The sequence below is a fragment of the Ips typographus genome, unplaced genomic scaffold (genome assembly GCF_016097725.1).
Source record: "Ips typographus isolate SLU unplaced genomic scaffold, UJ_Ityp_2.0 IpsContig76, whole genome shotgun sequence".
In the NCBI taxonomy this organism is placed as follows: Eukaryota; Metazoa; Arthropoda; class Insecta; order Coleoptera; family Curculionidae; genus Ips; species Ips typographus.
In genome coordinates, this window is record NW_028098579.1 from 250,867 (window position 1) to 263,555 (window position 12,689).

The 12,689-nt window shown below is 35.6% G+C and overlaps 1 long non-coding RNA gene across 1 annotated transcript in view; it reads right to left on the reverse strand.

Annotated features, from left to right (window-relative positions):
• Positions 1–12,094: 12,094 nt before the first annotated feature.
• LOC145739883 (uncharacterized) overlaps positions 12,095–12,689 on the reverse strand; it is a 28,699-nt gene continuing 28,104 nt past the window's right edge. Inside the window, exon 3 of the long non-coding RNA XR_014181260.1 lies at positions 12,095–12,300. This is a non-coding gene — a long non-coding RNA (uncharacterized LOC145739883). The remainder of the gene's footprint in view (positions 12,301–12,689) is intronic.

Sequence of the window (12,689 nt, forward strand, 5' to 3'; positions counted from 1 at the left end):
GATCAACCACCTTCAATCGCGTTTTCTGTTCTACCTGAACGACGATTGACCACCGTGACCCCATCCGACGAATTTTTTATATTCGCCGACCTGAAGCATAGCTTTCAAAAGGTCGTTCTTTTAATTGGCAAACACGTCTGACTGTTTTTGTTGTCGTACGCACATCGAAGCAGTTTCGTTCAAACGAGTCCTCGCATAACGAGGACTCCAAAGTTCGAGTCAATCGGGTGGTGTGTATCTAAAGGACGAACTAATTCCTCGTTCATGGACGACGCCTTGCACGTCTCCAATCCCTAACACGAAGGATAACCATCACATTGCTTAACAACGCGAGGATCCTTCAGTGTGACGCGCAACCGGCCCAAGACATCCAAGAGCTTCACAGACACTTGGTTATCACCCCTGCGACTTAAAGCCGCTGTCCCTCTAAGAAGAATTGCCACTTTTAGACCAGACACAGATAGAAGCGAACTCCTAACTGGCTGGTCTAACACTAAGAACGGCCAGACCACAACTCTTTAGATGTCCGAACCATACGAGGTTAATTCAGTCCTTTCAACCACAAAACTAGTTACCCCTGAGTTTAGTTGAGGCCTGTATAATATTCGTCACTACCATACACTTATTTCAGTGGATTGGAATCGAACCCAGATTCCTTTTACAAGTCTTTCGCGGTTTCACTTTTTTGCCTTCAACTTATCGATCCAATGAACCCTTCCGATTTAATGGCACGGCATGCGTGCCCTGGTTTAATCGCATTTGGACCGTAACGCATACCACGCTCACATTGTCCGCGATCGCGCTGTGTGAACAGTTCCGAATTTTCCGCGCGTCGGCTATCTCCCCAAAAAGCGAGAAGAAATACGTCCGCCGCATCGAAAAGAAACGGAACCGGAAGGGTAGTCGACCAGTCACACGAAGAATCCGACGAGCGAAACTTTTAATTCACATAATTAACAATCGCTATCGGAAATCAACGGACTTAGAGGACCCACTCGCTTCCAGGCGGGAGACCAGTCGCAGACCGGAAACTCCCTAATAAAGCGCACGGAATTGATACCGCGACTCCGGCCGGAAATCAAGCGCGTAACCCTTTCGATTGCACGGCCGGTCGTTGGCCTCAATCCGAACTGTACCGTCGATGAGTAGTCTCGCAGGAACGTAGAAAGGTAAGGGGACGTAAAAGTTATTTTCTTATATCAACTACATTCAATAATTTTAAAACCGATAAGTAATGGAACGTAGAAAAGTGGAACGGAAAAATGTCTAAGCTCGCGGAAAGCTCAATATTCATCGTAGATGTTGCTACTGCGGAAATTAGGAAGCGCTAGGGTTTTCTCTTTGCGTAGAACTATAACACTTGGGTATTTTTCCGTTTTTTTACCCTGTTATGTGCCAAAACGTGACAGGCTCCACAAACCACCCCCAATTTCGTAACTTTCCCGATCGCTGGTTATTATTATTATTATATTATTAATCATCCTACGGAAAAATGCTTCAAATAAAAGATGTTCGTCCCCTTGAGCACTATAGTATTCCGTAGTGAAACAACTGGCAAGATTTTTCCTTCTGGCCGGAAAATCGGAAAAAGTCTAAGATTTTGCGAATTTTGCAAAACACTCGTGCCTTCAGCACCCTATTTTTCAGCCCCTATGGCATCAACCCTGTTCATTTTTACAGAACAAGTAGAGAACATCCCAACAAAACTTTTAAAGGTGAAAGCAATATGCTTCAACTAAAATAACTGTCATTTTAGGGACGTCAAATGTCAAAAATACGAATTCGGGGTCAGATTCTTTTCCGCTGTAACTTTTCAACCCCTTAAGGGATTTTGATTAAAAAATGTCAATTCGTAAAACTTTTTGAGTACTTTCCATTTATGGAAATAGTTTTTGGGAATATTGGGATCTTCACCCCTAAAAACTACCCTTATTAGTTTTTCACCCTTAAAGAACCACCCCAGGCGGTTAAAAGTGGTACCAATCGCTTCGGCTCGTGGAGTTACATAATAAAACAGTTTATTGCGTTTAGTTTGCTAAATCCTGAGGGATTTACGGGCCTCGAAAGTTTTCGTTCAGACATTGGTATGCGGACGTTTTCCGGAAAACGCGTCTACCGATTTTCTTCATTCAAGTGGTATTTTACTGAGCTGGTCGAGTTCTATAAGTGTACCAATTTTTAGCACGCTAAGTTAAGCGGCTTGGAAAATAGAAAGTTATCGGGGCGCAAAATTTCAAAACGTAACTTTGTCGGGAATTTTTTGAATTTGGCATTGCGGACACGGTGCGGTTGATTCGTTTTACCGATGCCCGTCGATTACGGCGTGAATCGGTTCGAATCGGCCGAAATCTAATATAATTACGGGTCAGTTTTCGACCAAAGAGAGTTTGTTTTAGGGTGTCAGATGGAGCTACGCTCGTCTGCTTAGTAATTTTCACACTTAGCCTACAAATCCACACTAATGACGTCACAAGTGACTTAGTCAAAAAATTTGTCAGGTTAGCAAACTTTCAGTTTTGGATCAACCAGTGCCATTCTGACGTTTCTGGAGGGATTTTTGTGAAAACCGCGATTTTCCCGGGCTATTTTTGCAAGATAATTAATCGCGTTTTTTCCGACTTTTGAAATAGTATAACAAAATAATTCAATAAAAACTAATTTTTCCTTAGTTAGCTTTGAGTTAATGAGACGTTTTATGAAGATTACTTGGTAGTACTTGTCACACGCAATTGGCCTGAACATACTTAGTCACAAAGGTCAGTCACTTGCTGTATAAATAACTATTAAATCAGTCTGAATGACATTCGACTATTTACAGATGTAAACAAACAAACATCAATGTTACATCTACGGGGCGCGGTGCAAATTTGATGGAACTGTAATTTTAGTTTTTTTTTATATAAGAAGTCGAAATTTAATAAAATACGGTATAAAACACGTGACTTAAACCGGTTTATTCACTCGAATAAGTCACTTGCTGTATAAATCACTATAAACTTGCACTTAACATTATAAAAAATTTAAATTTGGCAAAAAATAAAGTTCCTAAAATGATGATATTTCTCTTGGAAACATAAATGAGCTGTTTAAGTTAGAGATAATTCTGACAAATCTCTTTTTCTGCTTAACCTAAATAGTTCAGCAATGCTTGTATAATAATAACATTTTCTGTGGAGGTTTTTTTTTGTAGATACATTTTTAACTATGCTTTACTTGCTCTAATGTTCGTCCGAATTATCGTGTATGACAAGTATTGTCAAATAATGACATTTCACAAAACGGCCCATTAACTCAAAGCCAATAACTAAAGTAAAATTAGTTTTTATTGTATTATTTTGTCATTTATCAAGCAAATCATTAGTTATTATACATCACTAAAATCAGAATAAAACGTACTATTTGGTGGGCTAAAAATCCAATATGGCGCCCATAAGAAAAAAGAAAGTTGATGATGACTGCCAAAAAATGAAACGTCGTGTGGCAAATTTGAATTCATCATCGAATAGCTAGGAAAAAGTGGCAATGAAAAGATGCGTTTAGTTTTGGGATATCTCTTCAAACAAGGTAAGAAATAAATTAAAACAAAAAATCAAATTTTCGGAAGCACTAGGAAAGTCAAAATTTTTAAAACGGCATTTAGTTAAGTTTTAAATTGCGCAACTTTGCCCCAATTTAAACTTTCTCGTATCTCTTATAGTTTCCGAGATCCCAATGGTGAGGGTCGAATTTGAATTACCCTGTATAGCGTCGGTTTTGTCAATTCACTTGATTTTTAGAGACATTTTCGTGACTTAGAGGTTGTTGACAATCGGTTCCGAGTCGTATCTTAGCGACTAGAGCCACACCAGCAAGTTACAGCTGAACTGCACTACACCGGCGTCACCAACTCCGAAGTGTAAAATTGTGCCACGACTTTGCTAGCGTTTTTCCGCGTAATTGTGTGATTTTCCGGGAAATGATAAAAGGCAATACGCATATAGTGTAGTGGGTGGGTAGACAGCGCACTTTGGATTATACCAGCCTCAATTAAGCTACACTTGGATTAAAACTAAAGATGGTTAGGTATGTAAGTGTAAGCCTTTGTACTTTTCAGCCTTACTTTCCCCGTAGAAGCTAGTGAGCGTGAGTTGCAACCAGGACCGTCAAAGTGACAAGTTGTCACTAGTCTACTTTGTCCGATTGTACATTATTTAGTAGCTTATTTTGTAGTTAGCTGGGGCGACTTTTTCCACTAACCCACTGTATAATTTACAGGAGCAGCCAGTGCAGTTGGTACTGCGGAAGTGTACGCGAAAGCGAAGCTTTTGGTATTTTGGGGTTCTTTCCCTAACTTGGAAAGGATCACTAACATAATCGTGGTTAATAGTGTATATTTTAGCACAAGATTGGAAAAAGTCGCATAACTGTTATTTAACCGTGATGTCATAGGGAACTCACGCTATTAATTAAAAGTTACTGTGTTATTCGCAACTGTCACTTGGGAAGTAGTTAATTAGCTTTCTTTTGACTAATTAGAACGTGGATGCTGCCTTAGTTATTTTGCTGTAAATAATCCAGGTGTAGCATCCATTTTAGACTTGGTTGCTTTAATTAACCTCAGAGCCATTGTTTTTAGTGTTAGGGTTATGTTTAGTATGTTTAGTTATTCCTATTGTATAATTAGTTTTTTATAATTAATTATTGTCAAGTTGGATAGGTGTACACCACCAGGAACCTTGTTATTAACTTTGACTTTCATATTTTTATTTTAATTTTGATACATATACAGGGTGTCCGGAAAATACGTGTACAACGTTTGACGACAGACTTCTGACGTCAAAATATGTCGATCTAAGCCGACTTAGTTATATCCAAAATTGTCTCGTTTAGCCGGTAGAGGGCGTCAAAAATTTGTAAAAATATTGGTTTTTTACTAAATTACGTGAAAACCTGCTAATGGATTTTAATGAATTTTAGTATGTAGACTAATACTATAAAATGACGTTTTCTAGTAGTATAGTCACCGGCTGTAAATAAGTGGAAGTGTTATAAAAGTGATATAATACGTCAACATTTCTCCTCATTTTTTATATGAACGGCGTTATGACAACCCAGATATTTTTGTCGAGTGACCGGAAGTATTTTGAAGCTATTTTACCTCTTTAATATTTCCCGGTGGATGAGCTGTTTCGCCAGAAAAAAAAAATTTACAATTACCTGCATACATCAAAGTAGGTATAATAAAGTTGAAATTATTTATTGTAATAAACTAAGTAAACCAAAAACATTACTTAAGCAAATGTGTAAAATGACCGCCATCTTGCTGAATACACTTATCAATACTCTTTAAGAAATGAAATTGTACCCAATATTTTCAGTCAAACGTTGTACACGTATTTTCCGGACACCCTGTATATTGTACCGTCGTACTCCTTAATGACACACTTCTTGTACAACACTGTATATTGTTTACAAACAATAAACTGACACTGACTTTTAACCTCGTTATCTGACAACTTCGACTTCACTACAACCATCAGCTCAACAACTAACTAACCAGGCCTGGTTCAGCTGCTTATATAGGCTTCCATGGTTTCTAGAAAGTTCCCAAATATTCATGAAATTGACTTTCTCTCTCACACTCATTAAGCTATAACATAAATCTCTCTCTATATTTTATCAACGGAGCCAGGATTTTCTAGAACACAGACAAAAGAATGTAGAACGTAAACAAAGCAACGTAACATACAGGGGTAACAACAAATAACTAAAGAAATCCTAACTAATAATCAAAAGTTCGCTTCGCAACAATATAATAATATTAATACTATCTAAAATCATTTTTTGATCACATATTTGAAAAAAACTCACATTTCTGGTTATGTAAGGATCACAATAATCATATTATGTAAATATAACTAAAAAGCTAGTAACTCTTAAAATTATATTATAAGTAGAGTTGACAAGTTTTTGCTTGTCGAGCATATAGGTATATTTTATTATACCTATAGTAATTTTCAATTTGAACCAAAATGTCTCTTTCAAGTGCCATGAGCATAAATGCCTCTATATTGTTTTGGTTTAAATTATTTCTTAATCTATTTAAAATAAATTTTAATTTTGAAAATGATCTTTCACAGGAAACTTGGCTGATAGAAAGTGTAAAAATGTATTTATACACTCTTGAAAGCTGACTGTAGGCTTCTGCATACAAATTATATTTATATAAGACGTTATAACAACATAAGATGCAGTTTTTACATGTTTTACATGCCATATTCTTAAACTTGCAGTCTTCATCTTTGTTGCAGTCATAGAGAGTTTTGGAGAGTTCAGGCCATTTGCAAGCAAAATTTTCTAATTCTTGTTTTAATTGGTGTTGGTTAATATCGGGAAAAAATGGTTTAACTTTAGAACAAATTGCTTCTAATGCTGAATTTGGTATTTCCCGAAGATTTGAAAATTCTGATGGATGTAAACACTGAAAATCCATATACAATTCTTTATAATTTAAAAACTTTGATTTAAGACACTGAATGACTGTATCTATTGTAACATTAAATACTTCGAATCTGTACTTCTCTTTTGGGCTTAAAGATGACTCCAGCTGAAGTTTCATCAGGAAATCTCTTAGGCTTTCTTATACGGCTTTGCTGAAAATCTTCTTCGACATTTAGATCGCTACCTCTTTCTTCAAAAATTGTATTGACTTTTGCAATATAAAGTTTTGTTTTTGTGTAGTCTTTCAAAAATTTCTAGAATACAGTGTGGAACAGCCAAATGGAATAAATTCGATAACGAATAAATGAGAGCGTGTTGGGAAAAACGCTTGGACACGTCGATTTGTATTTTTAGATGCGCATTTTAAAAAAATTATATAGGGTGTGTCATGTGACAGTGGCCGATACCAACTTTTTTATTTTAAATACCACCCCCTGTATATTATTAGTTTTTTGGATTCTTCAGAAAATTCTAGACATAATTCATGTACAATGTCCCATACCTATCTTAAACTGTTTCGGAAATATCAAGTGTTTTCAGATGTATTACAAAAGTTAACATTAAAAAAAGAAAATTATTTTATTTCACAAATTCGCTACATTACACTCAATACTTACTTTCGCGGACATTTTGAACATCTCTTACATTGAAATTATTGTTTTTTTGTTTTTTTTACATTATTTGTGAAATAAAATAATTTTTTTTTTTAATGTTAATTTTTGTAATACATCTGAAAACGCTTAATATTTCCGAAACCGTTGAAGATAGGTATGGGACATTGTACATGAATTATGTCTAGAATTTTCTGAAGAATCCAAAAATTTAATAATATACAGGGGGTTGTATTTAAAATAAGAAAGTTCGTATCGGCCACTGTCACATGACACACCCTATATATTTTTTTTTTTTTTTAAATGCGCATCTAAAAATACAAATCGACGTGTCCAAGCGTTTTTTCCAACACGCTCTCATTTATTCGTTATCGAATTTATTCCATTTGGCTGTTCCACACTGTATGGTTTGAAATCAAACCGGTGGATTGACAGCTGTCATATAATAATTGTTTGCAACGTGATCTAAGCTTTTTGTGACAATTGCCATCCATAGGCGACCTGACCATAACAATTATTGAAGACCTGTTACAAAGAAAGTGGAGTTGTTACATGAAAAATTTCTAAAAATAATAAAGCTGTAATTATTGTTTGAAATTTCAGAAATGCTTCTAATAAACTGTTTTGCGGTAAACCAAGTTTCAGAATTAAAATTTTTGTCGGTTGATATAGAAAAAAGCGCCCAACATAGATCAACGTAAATATCATTCTGATCATTAATCAGAATTATTGGCCCCTCAAACTGCAGTGACAAACCGGCCCAGCGGGCTGCGCCCGCTTTCCCGCCTGGCCAGTCCATCACTGATCATCAGAGTGAGTAATGGCCATTACGTATGAATAGACTACTAAATTTTTTCTACAATTCTCTGTGCTAAGTATTCATATCAAAAGAAAATGGCTGCATTTGTTTTCCCGCTCCATAGCGCTCAGATCGAATGTGACGTCCCAATGACGTAATTTGACAATTAGTCAAATTATTCAACTATCATTTCTGGCATCCAGGTGACTATACTGGAATAAAGGTTTCGTTCTTTGGTTATCATGCCCTATAGCCTCTCTGATGAGCCGTAATACGGCGAAACCGGTCAGAGGATTGGGATTGATAAACAAAAAACAAAACCTCCCCATTTTTAACCAATCAGATCGGTGTTTACCGAATGATGCGGCATTAATGGAGCTGTTCCTAGATTTGGGAACGCCATCTGTACTTTCTAACTCATAGAGTTGAGTACAGATGTCACCAGATGTTGCACAACAACTAGTCAAATTATGGTTTTGCCAAATTCCGTCATAGTGACGTCACATTCGCTCTGCTCACATTTTTTTTACAAAAAATTCTGGTTTTTGTTAAACTGAAATAACCAGAGAGGCAGAAAACACACTCAACTGACATGAAGTGATATGAATTATAGTTTGGCCCATAATTTGGATATTTGGGCAGTTACGGATCTGAAACTTTCACTGAGGTTAGTAAATTGAACCTCGAAACTAGGTCTACGCTACAATGAATTTTTTTTTCAAAAATTGTTTCGTTCAATTAGACAGTAATTACCACGAGAAAATGACAACAAACACACTCAACTGACATGAAACACAATTTGGCCCATAATTTGGGTATTTGTTCAGTTACAGACGTGAAACATTCACTGGAGCTAGTAAATTAAACCTCAAAACCAGGGCCGCACAGCAAAATTTTTAGAAAAAATCCTGGTATTCATTAAACTGGAATAAACAAACAAAAAATGGCAGAAAACACACTTAACTGACATGGAACACAATTTGGCCCTTAATTTGGGTATTTGGGCAGCTACGGCCAAGAATTTTTCACTAAACGCACTAAATTCAGCCTAAAAACCAGGGCCATCCTGGACATTTTTTAGATAAAAATCTTGGCATTTAGTGAAACAACTAAACCGAGAATGACAGAAAACTCAGTCACTTCATGGAGCATGAAAAGGAATGCGACATAAAAATTTAATCTGCTATCAAAGAGACACTACCGTCACCTGCTATTGTTCGATTTGGTACCAATTTGAGGGCTATAGCAAAAGTCAAAGTAAATTTGGATGACTTAACAATGTAACAGAAAAGTGAATCAAGGTTTAGGAATAAGACTATGTTGCCACATAAAAGCAACTGTTTTGAATTTGACAAATATTGAAGAAGCAAACGTTCACGACCGTTACATTTAAAACGTTTGTATTACAATCTTAAGTCACTCTATTGTGCTTTGATTTTTGCTATACAGGGTGTCTCAAAAGTCTAGAATAGAGTAGTCTAGAGATATTGCAACACTCATTACTTACCCGTGAGTAGTTGTAAATCGTTCATTACTTCAGTCCATAAGCGGACGGCACCGATGAACAGGGTGTCCCAAAAGTCTAGAGATATTTGCAATATTATTTTAACTACTTACGGGTAGGTAATGAGTGTTATTGTCTATTCAAAACTAGTGAATAATAGGCATATTATTAAACAGTCGCAGAAAAATAGTATATTATTTAACGATGTAATGATAGGACACCGTGTAAGAAATTTTCACTTACCTAAATGTTTCGGCAGCTGTAATTCCCGTCGTATGTGAATTATCCACTACTATTAGTTCAATATTTGGTCTCACATAAGTGGTGTTTTCTCCATAATCTGACCAAGCCATTACTTCGTTAAGGTTTGTTAAAGGACGCAGGTGATCAGCGTAACGCTGAACTTCTTCGAAAAATGGGTAGTTGAATAAGGTATAGTTATTTCTGCAAAATTGATTAATGATAAATAATATAATATAATTAATAAACAAAACTAAATTACTACCAGAATCATGTTACTAGAATTAACCTAACCTAACCTAGCCTAATCAAACTGCCAGAAGCAGTTGTCGAGCAACCGTACCAGCAACAATGACCTGTGAACCCATTGCCCGACAACCGCCTATACAGTGCAGGCCAAAAGTTTAAATTTTCTCCTTTTTGTTCGTATTTTACGACGAAAGGGCTCAGGTTACAGATCTGAAAAAAATACGGAAAACTAGTCCGTGATAAGTACTACAACTTTCATTAATACGATTTTTCAATCAAATCAACCGTACAGGCGCAAAAAAATCAAAACCGTTTTCCCATGTTAATCTCCTATGTCCAGGGTGCTCTTGGACACCTGGTATATTGTATCTAAAAAAATAGAAATTAAAAAAGTAAAGGTGTTTAAGCGAGATGTTTGCGAAAAGGTACACAGATACAAATCAGTGAATAAAAAAAATATAGCAAGAAGGAGCATAAGCAACCAGTGGGAGACAAAAATCGTTCAGTATGGCGGCCGTAAACTGTCAGAAAATCAGTGTTGCTGATCAATCTGCTGTTGCCCACTATTCACAAATCCACTTGTCAAGAAGAATTCAACTGTATTAAGTCTGCAAAAATTAACCTTTTTAACGGACCGAAAAGCAAAACAAACAAAAACAGCAAATCTTGTGTGCTAACTTGAGCAAGAGAAATTAAAAGAAAATTTTGAAAGCAATTTTATCCTCTACAAGAATAAAATAAGTCGATTTTTTCTAAATGATTTTCTATTCAGCATTGAAGATTCAGTAAAAATAATTTATCTTTTTCCACGTTTGTCTTTCTTCGTATTCTTTCCAGCTGGCCATCTCCTTAAAATATGCTAAAATTTTTGGACGTGGAAAATATTACCATGACGAGGTAGACCGAGATATAAGTTATTTTTCAAATTCTAGCTTTTAATTATACTTCTTAATAAGACATTTTATCTACGACTAGCATCGTAATGATCCATTACGAAGCTTCTTTTAATTTGTAATTGTAATAATCGATTTTACCACACTAGTGCGATAAATATATGGTATATAACGATACGACTAATTTATGTGTAAAGAAAACTGCATTCACGTCATCGGTGACGTAATTTTTTTATGTTTCTCTCGCCTTTTATTTTATTGAAACGACACAAAGTAGTCTGACCCTATAATATGCAAAAAAGTACAAAAAGTCTACTCAATTTAACTATAAAGCAAATTATAATTCACTTAATTGGATAAATGGCATTTGGTTTATCGTATTATTGAACAGTATTATTTCTATATGAGTCTAATGGGTGTAAATATACCAACTCATGTTTACAACGTTGTCAACAAAAATTAAGTTTGTTGTCATAGCAGGTGACATATTGTTGGAAATCCAAAAGTGACAGTTTGTGTCATCTACTTTTATTTGTGTCATTTTATTTCAAAGTTCAAATTTCTATACATTGGCCTTAAGTAGCCTACCAAAATCTTTGTTGTTTCAAAATGTTTGGTTGTCCAAGACCTGTTTACGTGTTCTCAACACAATTTTACGAAGGAGAGAGGAGCAAACGCACTTGTAGAGGCCAAGCCATTCACTACATCTCTACGTCATAATCAAATCGATATTGCAATTTGAAATATATTGTATAAAAATAAATGAAACAGTACAGGGTGTCCGGTTAAGGGTACGGAGAGGCTATAGGTATATCAACAACGGGAAGGTCTAGCTGTCTAGCGGTTGGAAAAAAAATTTTCCAATCAAAGTTTGCCCAGGAAATGACTGGAAATTAGTTTAAAATTCGTAACTCCGTCGCTAGTAACTGCTGCTAAGAAACCATGAACTCATTGTATCTCGGAAAATCATGCGACGAGCTTTAAATCTAAAAACGTCATTTGATAACTTGGGTAAGATCGCATCGTTTTGTTCTATGACATTTTTTCGTAAATGTCAGAATAAGAGAGAGACAGGTCAATGCAATTTCTAATATTTAACTTTTAATATCTTTTAACTATTTAACCGATTCGAATACGAATATATTCGAGCATTTTAATGTCTTTCAAAAGACACAGTCGTCGTTACAGAACGAGATTGAACGATCTGTTTTATTTTGCAGAAACAAAAAGAACTTGAAGTTATGTCAATTAATTAGACGTACTTGAGTAGAATAAACTGCTTCTTTTCCTTTCTCCTTTCCTCTTTCGTTGACTTTTCTTCGTCTGAGGTAAGTTGTCCTAAACCGAATTATTTTGCTCCCAGTACAAACACTTACCTAAACACTACACCACTGAAGAAAACATGATCTTGAAGAAATTGTCCCACAGGTAGATCGGCAACTACGGAAATGTTCAGATCTTCTAATTGTTCACGAGGTCCAATACCCGAATGCATTAGTATGGGAGCTGACATCCACGCGCCGGCTTTAAAAGACAATAATAATAACATAGACTAATAGTAAACGATAATCTGTATTAAGTACTTTTAAATAGCTATTTATGCAAAAAGTTCATCTTTTTTGCACGCAAGTGGAAGTTGTTTATACGAGATCAAAGGTCGAGTTTAACAACACGTAAGTGCAAAAAAGGACTTTTTGCATGGGCTGAATAAAACATTTTTTTATAAAATCGACTTGTTACAAAAGCACAGTGCAAAAAAAATTTTTGATTCCCTGGTGCAAAAAAAGGAATATTTTGCACGATTTTATAAAAATAAGTAATAACATAAATCTCTATATCTAATCTAATACACCTACAGGGTGGTCCAAATTGATTGTAGGATACTTAAAGGGTGGAAACTACATAAAAAATAA